Below are 13,398 nucleotides of genomic sequence, written 5' to 3' on the forward strand. Positions count from 1 at the left end.
TGCTAAAAGTGACATTTTAATTTTGATTGATTGTAGGTTTAGTTTAGTTTGTTATAAATTATACACTATAGAAAGTTCACAATTGTAAGCTATTTTATTTTTTAACAAATTTAAAGAAAGTGTTTAAAGGAAAACTACAGAGTCTTTTTTTATCACAAAGTAATTCAAATGTGCAAGATATTCCCTACAGGGCTTTTGGAATATGAGGGCACTTCCTGGCTGGCCACCATCCAATCTGCTCCATATTAAAGTGAGATAAATTAACACAGATAAAGAAAAACAGACCTGTTAGGAAGTTAAATACATAAATTCAAATCATAGCTATAGCTCGGCTGGCTGAATTGTAAATTTGTATATTCTGCACACATTTATTCATTCTGAATGGCCTACGTCAACTCACAAAAGATGAGGTTTATTGTAAACAAACCTACTCATGCTGCAAACATAGCAACTTGTCCCAAGCCTATATATTTTTGAGTTGGTAGTGTGTTTAGAGTGAATTGTGCAGCTGCTGTAGCATCTCAAATTAATAAGTGCTGAACCAATATTTGGATTGGCAAGTTGTATGGGAATCGTATTGGGTTGTCCATATTAGATGGATATAAACTCCTCTAGGAATGGTAATATCATGCATTCAATACATTGCAAACTGGCTTACAAAAAGTCAAAGACTTACTGATGGTGTGTTCGAAAAGCTAGTGTGCTGTCTACATAGGCAGCATTTGACGTCATCCTGTGCGCGCTCCCGAGAATGAGGCTGTTCGAAATCCTAGATGCTTTAAAATCCACACCTCTGAGGCATCTTATTATTTCAATGTTATTTTGGCTCAAGAACGAGTGAGCATCCGACGCTGCCTTAGTGATCAAGACAATCCCAGCATTCATGGCTGACGGGGCGGAGAAACGAGTGGAGTTATTTTCAAACGTAAATAAAATATTACTGATTTTTTACTTGTATAAACTTGTACCGAGTGTTTTTATTTGCAAGTTCGGGCTTGTCAGGAAATTTAACCGTTATCGGTACATGAAGAGAGATGTTATATTGACGTTAGCGTGCTATGCTACCTCAGTTTATTGGTTTTAATGGCGAGATGCTTAATGCTAAACGCGAAATGCTAAACCCGATGGAATCGCTGTCTAAGTAGTGCGTTCGAATAACCTGCCTTTTAAGTCACTAACTTATTAGAATTCTCTCTACTAAGTCAGCTGCCTATGTAGAAAGTAAAAAAAAAGAAAAACAGATGTTGGATGAAGAGAGGAAGACCAAATATGCACTGGAAGAACCTGCCAAAGAAATGAGCCGTGTCGGCAGTTTAGAACAGACTAAAACACTATATATATACTGTACGGTTTGTCGAGCCATGGCTGTTACAAACGCAGTAACAATCCACGTATGCAAGGACTCGATTACTCTAAAGACAGTCGAGAAAGAAGCTTTCAGAGCAATAATTAATACATTCGATTCCAGGTATGTCTTAAAAGGACAAATCAACATTATAAGCAAACTGTATATAAAGTTGTATACAATGTATAAAGTTGTCCACTTTTCTACAACAGACCTGTGGTCAAGTTGTACAGTGGAGTTTGCAAACGTCGTTTTATTTGTTAAAGGGAGAGCTAAGGGTAATTGTACAATACTTAAATATTAAATAAACAATAAAAATTTTATTTATTGCAACTGTTTCATGCGTACCGATTCCCTCATATATTGTGTCATTTTGTGGGGATAAGCAAAGTTTGTTTGTTTGTTTATTAGGATTTTAACGTCATGTTTTACACTTTGGTTACATTCATGACAGGAATGATAGTTACTCATTACACAAGGTTTATCAGTTCACAAGGTTATATCAAACACTAGAGATGGACCGATCGGGGTTTTTGGCACCGATTCCGATCTCGGATCTCCTTTCAGGGACATCGGCCGATAGCCGATTCCGATCGGGGGGGGGGGGGGGGGGATTAGCAGTAAATAAACTTAAAAAGAGCCTCACAGTAAAGATAAACCGGAGCAGCGCGTGTGTGTGTGTGTGTTTGTGCCTTTAGAAGAGACGCTTTGTTCACAGTATCGCTATAAGTGATTCATTGATTCATGAGTTGATTCGTTTTTATGTGAAGCGTAAGTTTCTCTTCTCAGTCATCTCTCCGTGTTTACTGTTATTAATTAAATGTCGTGGTTTTAAATAAACACCAGATACTACAGAACATTTTGTGTGACTCTCTTACATTAAAAAGCTTCATTAAAAAGCTTCATTAAACTGCTATTACCACAGATCTGTAACCGAGTCAGACTCGTTCCGTCTAAGGAGCTAAAAGTTTTCTAAAAGTTCAGCAGATGATCCTGAACTAACGAATTTGGTAATGAATAAACTTTTGCCTCGGATTGGCTCTGTAACGTCTTCTGTTCTCATCTACATCACAAGTAAGAACCGCTTACGATTTACCAAAGTGAACCAGGAGTTTATATAACGTGCTGATAGAATCGACTAGATGTGACCGGGTTGAATTATCTTTTTAAAGTAAATATTACAATCAGCAAAATTACATCGTAAGAGCTTTCACCATGGTTTCTGTACGATTGTTGATGAATGGTGATGTGATGGTTGGTGCTTCGTAGCTCAAAGTCTGGATCAATCCACTGAGCTGTTAACTTAACATGATCTTTATATATCACACGATCGGATCGGCTACTTTTAGGAAATATCGCCGATCGCCGATAGCATATTTTGATTAAAAATCGGCCGATACCGATTCGTATCCGATCGATCGTCCCATCTCTATCAAACACAGTCATGGACAATTTTGTATCTCCAATTCACCTCACTTGCACGTCTTTGGACTTTGGGAGGATACCGGAGCACCCGGAGGAAACCCATGCGGACACAGGGAGAACATGCAAACTTCACACAGAAAGGTCCCGGACCGCCCCACCTGGGGATCGTACCCAGGACCTTTTTGCTGTGAGGCGACAGTGCTACCCACTTAGCCACCGTGCCGCCCCTTTTCTACAATAGACCTGCTGTCAAGTTGTACAGTAAAGTTCGAAAACTTGTATTTATTGCAAGTGTTTCACGCGTACTGATTCCATCATATATTGTGTCATTTTGTGGGACCAAGCAAACTTTACAGTACTCAAAAGCTTCATTATATATATATGGTGAAATTAAAACTTTAATATTCTATGTATTGATGACAGTAGAATAAGCCACAGACATATAAAAAGTCCAAGTCATACAAACAAACAAAAAATACCGTGATGTGACAAAGCGTGAAACCATCAGAATCTTAAAAAATACCGTGATACAAATATTTGGTCATACCGCCCAGCCCTACTACATTGTATTGCAATTTCTTGGATTTTCACCTGACAAAAATAAATGCCAATGCAGTCTGCCATGCTGATGTTAAACAGACAGCAGGACATTTGAATGAAATCATTTAACTGACACATCTGAAATAATCATCTTGCTTGTATTTTTAAACCTCTCTGCATACACCACAATCCTCAGCAGAGAACTTCATGTGCTTCACAATGCAGCCATGAAAAACTGCCCTAAAGTCATTAACCTTTAGAGAAGAGATTAGCTCGGGAGGAAACCAAGCATCACGGATGGATTCCTGCAGTGAAGCTGCCAGAGTGTAACTACTTCCCTAAGATCATTCCATGAGCAGGAACAGCCACGATGCCATGATGTAGGGTGCTTCAGGGGGATCAGATATCAGAGATAAATAAACCAAGTCAAGACTAAATGTAGGTGTACTGCAGTCTGTCAGATGTACTCATTTGCACTGGATCAACAAGAATTGCTGATGAATTCTCTCATGTACAACAACAGACGAAACCATGTTTACTACAAAGATGTTGATGTAACATGGGTTCATTAGTAAACATGACCGAGTGATCTAACGTTCTAACGTTTGCCATTTAAATTTTTCCTCTCTCATTGATTCTCCGATGGAGGACAAAAGCCATCTCACTACATTGTGTGAATGGCTATACAGTACGAGCGTTATACTGGTTGTGCTCCAAATAGCTACACAGTCAGTAAAAAGTGCACTATTTGGAGCGGATAAACTGTTATTCCATACCCTATGTAGTGCACTTACATACAGAGTATAGTGCTATTTGTTATACAGCCTGTATTTTAGTTCCTGTAAGAAAGGAACCGAGACCGGGCGATACTCATCTTCCCATTAACAGTATTTAACACAAATAATTCATTTTATTCATTAGTGTGTATATATGTATGTATGTATGTATATATATATATAGTTTGAATTGACTACATATGTAATTCGACAGTAATAGTAATATATTTTAATGTTAATTCACAACTTCACGAACGCATTAAGTACAGAAGGGTTAACATAGCAGACATTTATTACAGATTATTATTCATTTTTACCTGCAAAGTAATTGAAAAATATTCTGTTATGCCAGTCAGTAGTTAGCAAGCTAACCCAGGCTAACAGACTATCAAGCCCATTATTAGCTCGCTAGCTAGCAACCTAGCAACTAGTCGGTTAGCAACAGAAATGACTTACTGCCCGAGCCGCTGTGTAAAATCCGCAGATGTGAGGTGTGAGTTTCTGTTCAGTTTTTTTCTCGGGTTTCAGAAATACTTAATGTGTTTAATCCTCATAAATACAAGACGTGTCCTTTACGCTCAATGTTTCTTTTCCTGCTTTTCTTTACTGTTCTTTCTGCAGGTAACATGAACAGCGCTGAGCAGCCCGTCTTCCGCTCACAGCTCTCACTCAGTCACAATAAAAGTCCTCCGACATTAAAAACATCTCAAACCAAACATCTCTGCGTTCACTAATTACACTTCAGGTCTTTGTTTTAGATCATCAGAATCTTTATTATTATTATTCACCAAGTACCAGATGCACAAGGTGACAACATTTGTTAATCTACTTAAATAATAGAAAAATGTATACTCTACACCGATCAGCCATAACATTAAAACCACCTCCTTGTTTCTACACTCACTGTCCATTTCATCAGCCCTACTTACCACATTACTGACTGTAGTCCATCTGTTTCTCTACATACTTTTTTAGCCTGCTTTCATCCTGTTCTTCAATGGTCAGGTATTATAGGTGGTGGATCATTCTCAGCCCTGTAGTGACAACGACATGGTGGTGGTGTGTTAGTGTGTGTTGTGCTGGTATGAGTGGATCAGACACAGCAGCGCTGCTGGAGTTTTTAAATACCGTGTCCACTCACTGTCCACTCTGTTAGACACTCCTACCTACTTGGTCCACCTTGGAGATGTAAAGTCAGAGACGATCGCTCATCTGTTGCTGCTGTTTGAGTCGGTCATCTTCTAGACCTTCATCAGTGGTCACAGGACGCTGCCCATTGGGTGCTGTTGGCTGGATATTTTTGCTTGGTGGACTATTCTCAGTCCAGCAGTGACAGTGAGGTGTTCAAAAACTCCAGCAGCGCTGCTGTGTCTGATCCACTCATGCCAGCACAACACACACTAACACACCACCACCATGTTAGTGTCACTGCAGTGCTGAGAATGATCCACCACCCAAATAATACCTGCTCTGTGGGGGTCCTGACCATTGAAGAACAGCATGAAAGGGGGCTAACAAAGCATGCAGAGAAACGGATGGACCACAGTCAGTAATTGTAGAACTACAAAGTGCTTCTATATGGTGAGTGGTTTTAATGTTATGGCTAAACAGTACAGCATCGGACAAAGTGTGCAATAAGTGTGCACTTTTATCCAAGACAACCTGCTTAGGGGCCCAACAGTGGCAACTTGGCAATAGTGGGGCTTCTGATTAATAATCAACTACATTAACCACAGAGCTAAAACTGTTTGTTTATATCAAATGAATAATACGCTTATGGCAAATTTGGCCTGCACAGAGCCCTGACCTTACCCACAATGAATCCTTTTGGAATACATTTGTACGTTCATAGAAAGCCAGGCCTTCTCGTTCATACAGATTCTCTTTTGACAGAATGTGCACAAATTTCCACAGACTTCGATGTTACATGTGCACCAGTGCATAAATTCTGCCCTCCGTTCCTTTTCAAGAAAATGGCCTGTGATCCTATCGTACCAAGTAGGCGTCTTTTCCAGGGACTTGACCCGTGTCCTAAAACAAATACTATGAGTGTGTTTTATTTACACAATGAACAATGGAAATGGTCAAGTAATTTCACCAAGCAAATACCAAGAAATGGGTTGCAGTTTGTCTTTCGACTTTACTCGCAAAATCCGCGATGGGACTGAAGCTCCCAGTGATTAAGAGACGTGTAGATCTCAAAATAGCTGTCAATCAAAACGGGATTCAGCCTTTCGACTGATCCTCCAATCATCTTGCAGAAGCTCCGCATCCAGACAAAATCGTGGCATTTATCCAATGACCGGCGAGTTTCGAAGCAGTGAAAAAAAACTTTCCATGCAGTCCCATTGAAGTGAATAGACGCTCAGCTTCTACGGGCAAATGCATTGATGCTAGGGGAGTTAACAAAATCGAGTCAGTCGATTTGTGATAAGTAGCTGATTCTGAACGAACTCGTCTTCAAGATGAACGTGTTCTAACGCATTTGTAGTCAATGAAATGTTAACACAACTGTACATATTTGACCATTTAATTTTTGACATTTTAGGGGAAGCTGAGCTTCCCTTGCAGTCTTAGAGAAATCGCCACTGAATTGTGCACAGAGGTCACAACTCGATATTAATGTTTATGCTCCTGGAATGGGTGGTTCACAAGTTTTTGACAGTAAGACAAAAACAAAATTTCCATCACTTATTGTCTGTTTTACTAGCACCTTGTACTATTCAGTGTCGAGGTGGGTCCAATTCACTTGGCAAAAGTAGGAAACACCCTGGAGAAGTCGCCAGTCCATCACAGGATAAACAAATTACAGAATGTGAAGACGTATGCCACAAACCCTGTGAAACCTAAGATTTCTATGACTTTAGGACTGCAAAAGCATGGTTTATTCATTAACTGTCTGTCATAAGTTTATTGTGGCTTTTCTAAAACATGAGATCTTATAGGTCAAATGTGCATTTTCATTAGGTTAATTCTTCTAAATTGTTAATAGCTCCCTCTGCTGTGCATGATATACACGTCAACGCCCAAAGTGCATTTTTCCTATTAAAACTCTAATGTTTTTAATTCATCCATCCATCAGCAGTAACTAATTAATCAAGATCAGGGTCGCGATGGAATAGTAATACAGGGCTGAGCAGGTCGCCAATCCATATAGAGCAACTTACTCAGCCAAACTCACAGGGGTCATTCAAAGGAACAAGTCCATTTCAGCATGTATATTTTTAAAGATAAAAGAAAGTCCGAAAGTGAGAATCGAACGCAGGTCCTGATGACTGGTTCTAACAGCACCGCTGGTTTATTTTCCGAGATGGCTTTTAAGTTCTGAAGTCGCAGTGATGTCTCGTTGATTCAAAAATGAATCGATTCTTCATAAACGATTCACACTAAGAAACAAATCAAAAATGCTATAAAGGTTTTTTGGATGATCACTATTAAATACAACAATAAATACACTGTCACATTAAACTGGGTTGTAATTGTGATTTAGCTTAACAACTACTATCACTCAACTATAAATTATTTTATAAATAATAAAAATAACATAAGTCTATATATATATAGCAACAACAGTGTATTTTAACACCCCAACGTTAATAAAAAAAATCCTACAGTTCCCAACTTTTTATAGTTTACTTAACCAGTTTTTGCTTAAAAAATATACATAATGTAATATACATAATTATATATAATGCTGATTAATAGTCTCATTCTTGCTGTAAACTATAGCAAAATAGCAGTATCGTTTTTTGGACTGTTGAGCAGCAGGGAGTGGCAATCTGTTTAGGTAATCTAATTTAAATCACATCTTTTTAAAGACATTTTGTCTTTTTGCAACTCAACATTCATTTTTACATTTACATTTTCAGCATTTAGCAGACGCTTTTATCCAAAGCGACTTACAGTAACGTGACAGCATACTGTCTAAGCAATTGAGAGTTAAGGGCCTTGCTCAAGGGCCAAACAGTGACAACCTGGCAGTGGTGGGGCTTGAACCAGCAACCTTTTGATTACTAGTCCAGTACCTTAACCACTAGGCCATTAAACAGATAAACAAATAAAATGATAACTGTCATTGAGTTCATCCCAAACCCATAAAATAATCACAACAAACGAGTCAAACTAGACATTTGTAAAGATGAACATACAAAAATTGCTTTATTACGTTGTGCAAAAGTTAATAGGGCAGATGTAGCCTAGTGGTTAAGGGACTGGACTAGTAATCAAAAGGTCACTGGTTCATACCCCACCACTGCCAGGTTGTCACTGTTGGGCCCTTGAGCAAGGCCCTTAACCCTTAATTGTACTACTGTAAGTCGCATTGGATAAAAAGCGTCAGCTAAACGCCGAAAGTGTAAGTGTTAATATTATTAAGACATCCAAACAGTCTACCAGCTGTAATGGGGCAATTAAGATTAGATAGATAGATAGATAGATAGATAGATAGATAGATAGATAGATAGATAGATAGATAGATAGATAGATAGATAGATAGATAGATAGATAGATAGATAGATAGATAGATAGATAGATAGATAGATAGATAGATAGATAGATAGATAGGTAGGTAGGTAGGTAGGTAGGTAGGTAGGTAGGTAGGTAGGTAGGTAGGCAGGCAGGCAGGCAGGCAGGCAGGCAGGCAGGCAGGCAGGCAGGCAGGCAGGCAGGCAGGCAGACAGACAGACAGAATAATACTGGGGCTTTAATTTCCTTCGGGATACAGTTAAACTGCATTACTTGGTTTGGCTTGGCGTAACCAAGTACTAAATAGCCTAAGTAATTTTAGTTTCTGATGTTTACTTTTCAAATGACTTCCAGATTTTTTCCTTTTGTGTTATGTTTTATAAGGTTGAAGTCTGATTAATAAACGAGTTTCTAGTAAAATTGATATAATTCAAATGAATCGACTCACAAAAGTGATTCCTGGTGCATGAATAAGATGTAAACACTGTGCGTATTTTCTCAGCATTGCTCTCCAGGGGGCGCTATTACACTTGGTTAAAAAGCTTACACAGAGTTCGCCTGTTGCTCATAAGTCTACACGAGTCTCACAGTAGTATTTTAGATTAGATCGTTTATTTTTGGTGCATAACACTGAGTAGCCTCCTGATTTCAACCAGGCTTTTTTAATGCTGAAGCAAAAAAACAGACACAGCGTTTAAGCGGACGTGTACAGCCTGAAGAACTCTGCGACTCTGAATGCTTAATTCCTGTAATTGGATCAATGGGAATAATGCTGAGCTACATTGTGTAAATTCGTCACAGAAACCTCTGCGGTGCTACATGCCAGATGCAGAGTGCTGCAAGGGAATACTGTTTAAATAACCGGAGCTGGACTTTGCTGTAGGTGCGTCTTGCACATGTATCTGATCTTAACGGTTCGATCCTGCCTACTTCTCGCTGTAGTGTGGTGTATCGTTTCTCCGTTTAGTTTAGTTACCATGGCAGGAAGGTAAGGCCTCTGGACGCCTTGTAAGCTCTCAGCAGGACTACACGTTTTGCACGTGTGTTCATTTTGCTGTTCAGTGCAAGAGGATAAACGCTGAGCCGGGTTCTGTAGATTGTAATTTAAATTCGGCTGTGTGGTGACGCTGGATGTGCTGATTCAACCGGTGGACGAAATCCGTGTCACACTGCGCTTCCTCTGCGGGAAACTTCCAAGTGAGTACATCTGTATTAAAACTTGGGGGGAAAGCTTCATACTGGAAGCGTCTGGAAGCTTTACACCATAACAAACAAAATATAGATGGTTATTTGTAACTATATCCAAGTTAAAGGGCTCTGAACCGATACTTGTAATATCGCTGTATCATACAGACCTAATGGCGCAGTCTATGATTGCAAAAGGCGAGGAAAGAATACCAGACATTCTCATGTTCCTCTTAAACATATTATACTATGTTTACTGACTATGCTTTTACTACATTACACTTATATTAACTGCTGCATCATGCACAACTTAGGCAAAGTGTTACAGCTGAATTTATTTATTTATTTATTAGGATTTTAACGTCGTTTTACACACTTTGGTTACATTCATGACAGAACAGTTGCACAAGATTCATCAGTTCACACGTTTTTAATGTAAAACACAGTCATGGACAATTTAGTATCTCCAATTTGCATGTCTTTGGACTGTGGGAGGAAACCGGAGCATCCGGAGGAAACCCACACGGACACGGGGAGAACATGCAAACTCCACACAGAAAGGACCCGGACCGCCTCACCTGGGGATCGAACCCTGGACTTGCTGTGGGGCGACAGTGCTACCCACTAAGGATAACTGTCCATGACTGTGTTTGACATTACCTTTGAGCAGTCGCCTCACAGCAAGAAGGTCCTTGGTTCGATCCCCAGGTCGGGCGGTGTGGGTCCTTTTTGTGTGGACTTTGCATGTTCTCCCCGTGTTTGTTTATTAGGATTTTAACGTCATGTTTTTACACTTTGGTTACATTCATGACAGGAACGGTAGTTACTCATTACACAAGGTTCATCAGTTCACAAGGTTATATCAAACACAGTCATGGACAATTTAGTGTCTCCAATTCACCTCACTTGCATGTCTTTGGACTGTGGGAGGAAACCGGAGCACCCGGAGGAAACCCACACGGACACGGGGAGAACATGCAAACTCCACACAGAAAAGACCCGGACCGCCCCACCTGGGGATCGAACCCAGGATATTCTTGTTGTAAGGTGACAGTGCTACCCACCGTGCCGCCCTCTCCCCGTGTCTGCGTGGGTTTCCTCCCACAGTCCAAAAAAATGCAAGTGAGATATAAAATTGTCCATGACTGTGTTTGATATTAAACTTGTAAACTGATGAATCTCGTGTAACGAGTAACTACCGTTCTGTCATGAATGTAACCAATGTGTGTGAAACATTATGTTAAAATCCTAATAAATAAAGACATCAAATGAATAAATTTACTTTCATTCATTTAATAATGAACATGCATTCATTCTTCACCAAGTGCACTTCTCATTAACACATTAGCGGGCAGATGGCAGGAATACACCCTTAACAGGGTGACAAACCTGGCAGGCAGCCCACTGGCACACATACTTACTTACAAGTAAGTGTGCCAGTGGGCTGTCCACCTAAATGTTTTTGGAACATGAAAAGAAAACCAGAGTACCCATTGAAAACGAACACAGACATAAGAAGAACATGCAAGACTTCTTCCATGCAGCAACCAAACATGAGGTTCAAATCCATGCTTTTGTGTAGTACATATCAAAAAAGATGAAAAAAACTTCCTGGTAGTAGGCACTACCAGGTGTCTGTTTTGACACTGGAAAATTTGAAGTTGATTTCTCAACCCTTTCAAAAGTTAAGCTGATGTCACATGACTACCACTACAGCTCTTGCACACTCCCACCCAAGTAAACACCTCATGGCAACAACATATAAGGAGTTGTTTATTTTACCATAGAGATTTATGGTATTTTACATCATGATCCATTAACATCAGGAGTTCAAAAAGCTTTTTTTCTCTTTAAAGGAAAAGATGTCCTAATGCTAATTGTAGGTAATCAATTATTCATACTAATTAGTAGAGATGGGTCAATCATCTTTTAAGGCCCCCTGCCAATTGCTTCTTTTCCTTTTTGCAAAATCAGCTGCTTACCATTTCTGATTGCACGCCTCTCAAGTTCTTGCACCCTAGTCAAAATGTTGGAAACTGGTTAGTGTTAACTACACAGTTGCAATAAAAGTTTGTACTACACTATTATGTTCTTTTCTTTCTCTTTTTGCTTCCTGTAAAGTACTATAATAAAATGTGGTTGGACTGGAAATGTCAGTTATTATTTCCCTTGAAAAAACTTAAGCCTGCGTAAGTGCTGTTTACATGACTTATGCTCACTGACCTACATATGGCCAAAATATTTCTAGGTGCGGTCCTTAACATTTCTGGGTAAATAATCAGTTATTTAGAAAATTAGTCCTGGCTCACCATCAGCATTCCTGTTCATCCCACTGGTGTTCAGTGAGGTTGAGGTCAGTGATCCTTGAAGGCTATTGATGTTCTTTCACACCAAGCTTGTTGAAATTTCTTTTTTATAGACCATGCTTTGTGCACAGGAGCATAGTTAAGCTGGAACATAGTCAATTGATGTATACAAAAGGTTAAAAAGTTTTAAGAGGGATTTCCATGTATTTTTAACCATGTATAGTATGTTTGATGTAAAATCTATAAAGACACATGGGTCCATAGTTTTAATTGGAAATTCTGATGTCTAGTGATGGACTGCATCCCTGTGTAGGGTATTAATGCCGTGCACCCATTGAAAACTGATGTTGATGTTCAGTCAGGGTTACCTACAAAGAAAGCACCTGTTTCAAGCACCATTGACAAATATGTGCAGAACATATTTGTCCTGTACTGTGCAGTTATCCATTTCCCATTTTAGCCAAGTCTTCATTACCTCAGCCAGGAAGGTGTGACCTACACCTACCTACCTAGGTTGATCAGCAAAGTAGATCATACATTCCTAGCTTATCAAAAGCCTTTGGGAGCAGAGACACGTGGCATGTGTGTAAAATGGGAGTATTGAACTTTTGCATTCCAATGACTACTATAAATATTGGCTGTAATCACCATATATCTTGGTCAAACGCCTTTGACAGCTGTTTGAGTCATTTGTATTTTTGGATAAGCTATAATTATTTTGCTCAACATAAGGGTGCAATTTTGGCACATTCATCTTTCTTTTACAATTTGGCTGGTAAAGTGAAGCAGGTGTTTTATATAAGCTCTTTCTATACCGTTCATTAATCATATTTCTAACAAACTTGGCCTGGAGTTCCAGTCCTTGTAACTGAAGACATTCTCCATAATATAATGTTATTACCATTATAATTTTACAGTGGTGATGATGTTAATTAAACAAGGCATACACTGATCAGCCATATCACTAAAACCACCTCTTTGTTTCTACACTCACTGTCCATTTTATCAGCTCCACTTACCATATAGAAGCACTTTGTAGTTCTACAATTACTGACTGTAGTCCATCTATTTCTTTACATACTTTTTAAACCTGCTTTCACTCTGTTCTTCAATGGTCAGGACCACTACAGAGCAGGTATTATTTAGGTGGTGGATCATTCTCAGCACTGCAGTGACACTGACATGGTGGTGGTGTGTTTGTGTGTGTTGTGCTGGTATGAGCGGATCAGACACAGCAGCGCTGCTGGAGTTTTTATATACCATGTCCACTCACTGTCCACTCTATTAGACACTCCTACCTAGTTGGTCCACCTTGTAGATGTAAAGTCAGAGACGATCGCTCATCTATTGCTGCTGT

General features: G+C 39.3%; 2 protein-coding genes across 4 annotated transcripts in view; one reads left to right on the forward strand and one right to left on the reverse strand.

Moving 5' to 3' along the window:
* csnk1g1 (casein kinase 1, gamma 1) overlaps positions 1-4,733 on the reverse strand; it is a 40,041-nt gene extending 35,308 nt beyond the window's left edge. Inside the window, exon 1 of the mRNA XM_063013485.1 lies at positions 4,543-4,733. The gene's annotated coding sequence lies outside the window, so the exon portion shown is untranslated. The remainder of the gene's footprint in view (positions 1-4,542) is intronic.
* A 4,453-nt stretch (positions 4,734-9,186) lies between these two features.
* pacsin3 (protein kinase C and casein kinase substrate in neurons 3) overlaps positions 9,187-13,398 on the forward strand; it is a 40,963-nt gene continuing 36,751 nt past the window's right edge. For 2 of the 3 annotated variants that reach the window (XM_063012826.1, XM_063012827.1), the window contains exon 1: positions 9,187-9,747. The gene's annotated coding sequence lies outside the window, so the exon portion shown is untranslated. The remainder of the gene's footprint in view (positions 9,748-13,398) is intronic. The other variant, XM_063012824.1, reaches the window with a different exon arrangement.

The sequence above is a fragment of the Trichomycterus rosablanca genome, chromosome 17 (assembly GCF_030014385.1).
Source record: "Trichomycterus rosablanca isolate fTriRos1 chromosome 17, fTriRos1.hap1, whole genome shotgun sequence".
Classification (NCBI taxonomy): domain Eukaryota; kingdom Metazoa; phylum Chordata; class Actinopteri; order Siluriformes; family Trichomycteridae; genus Trichomycterus; species Trichomycterus rosablanca.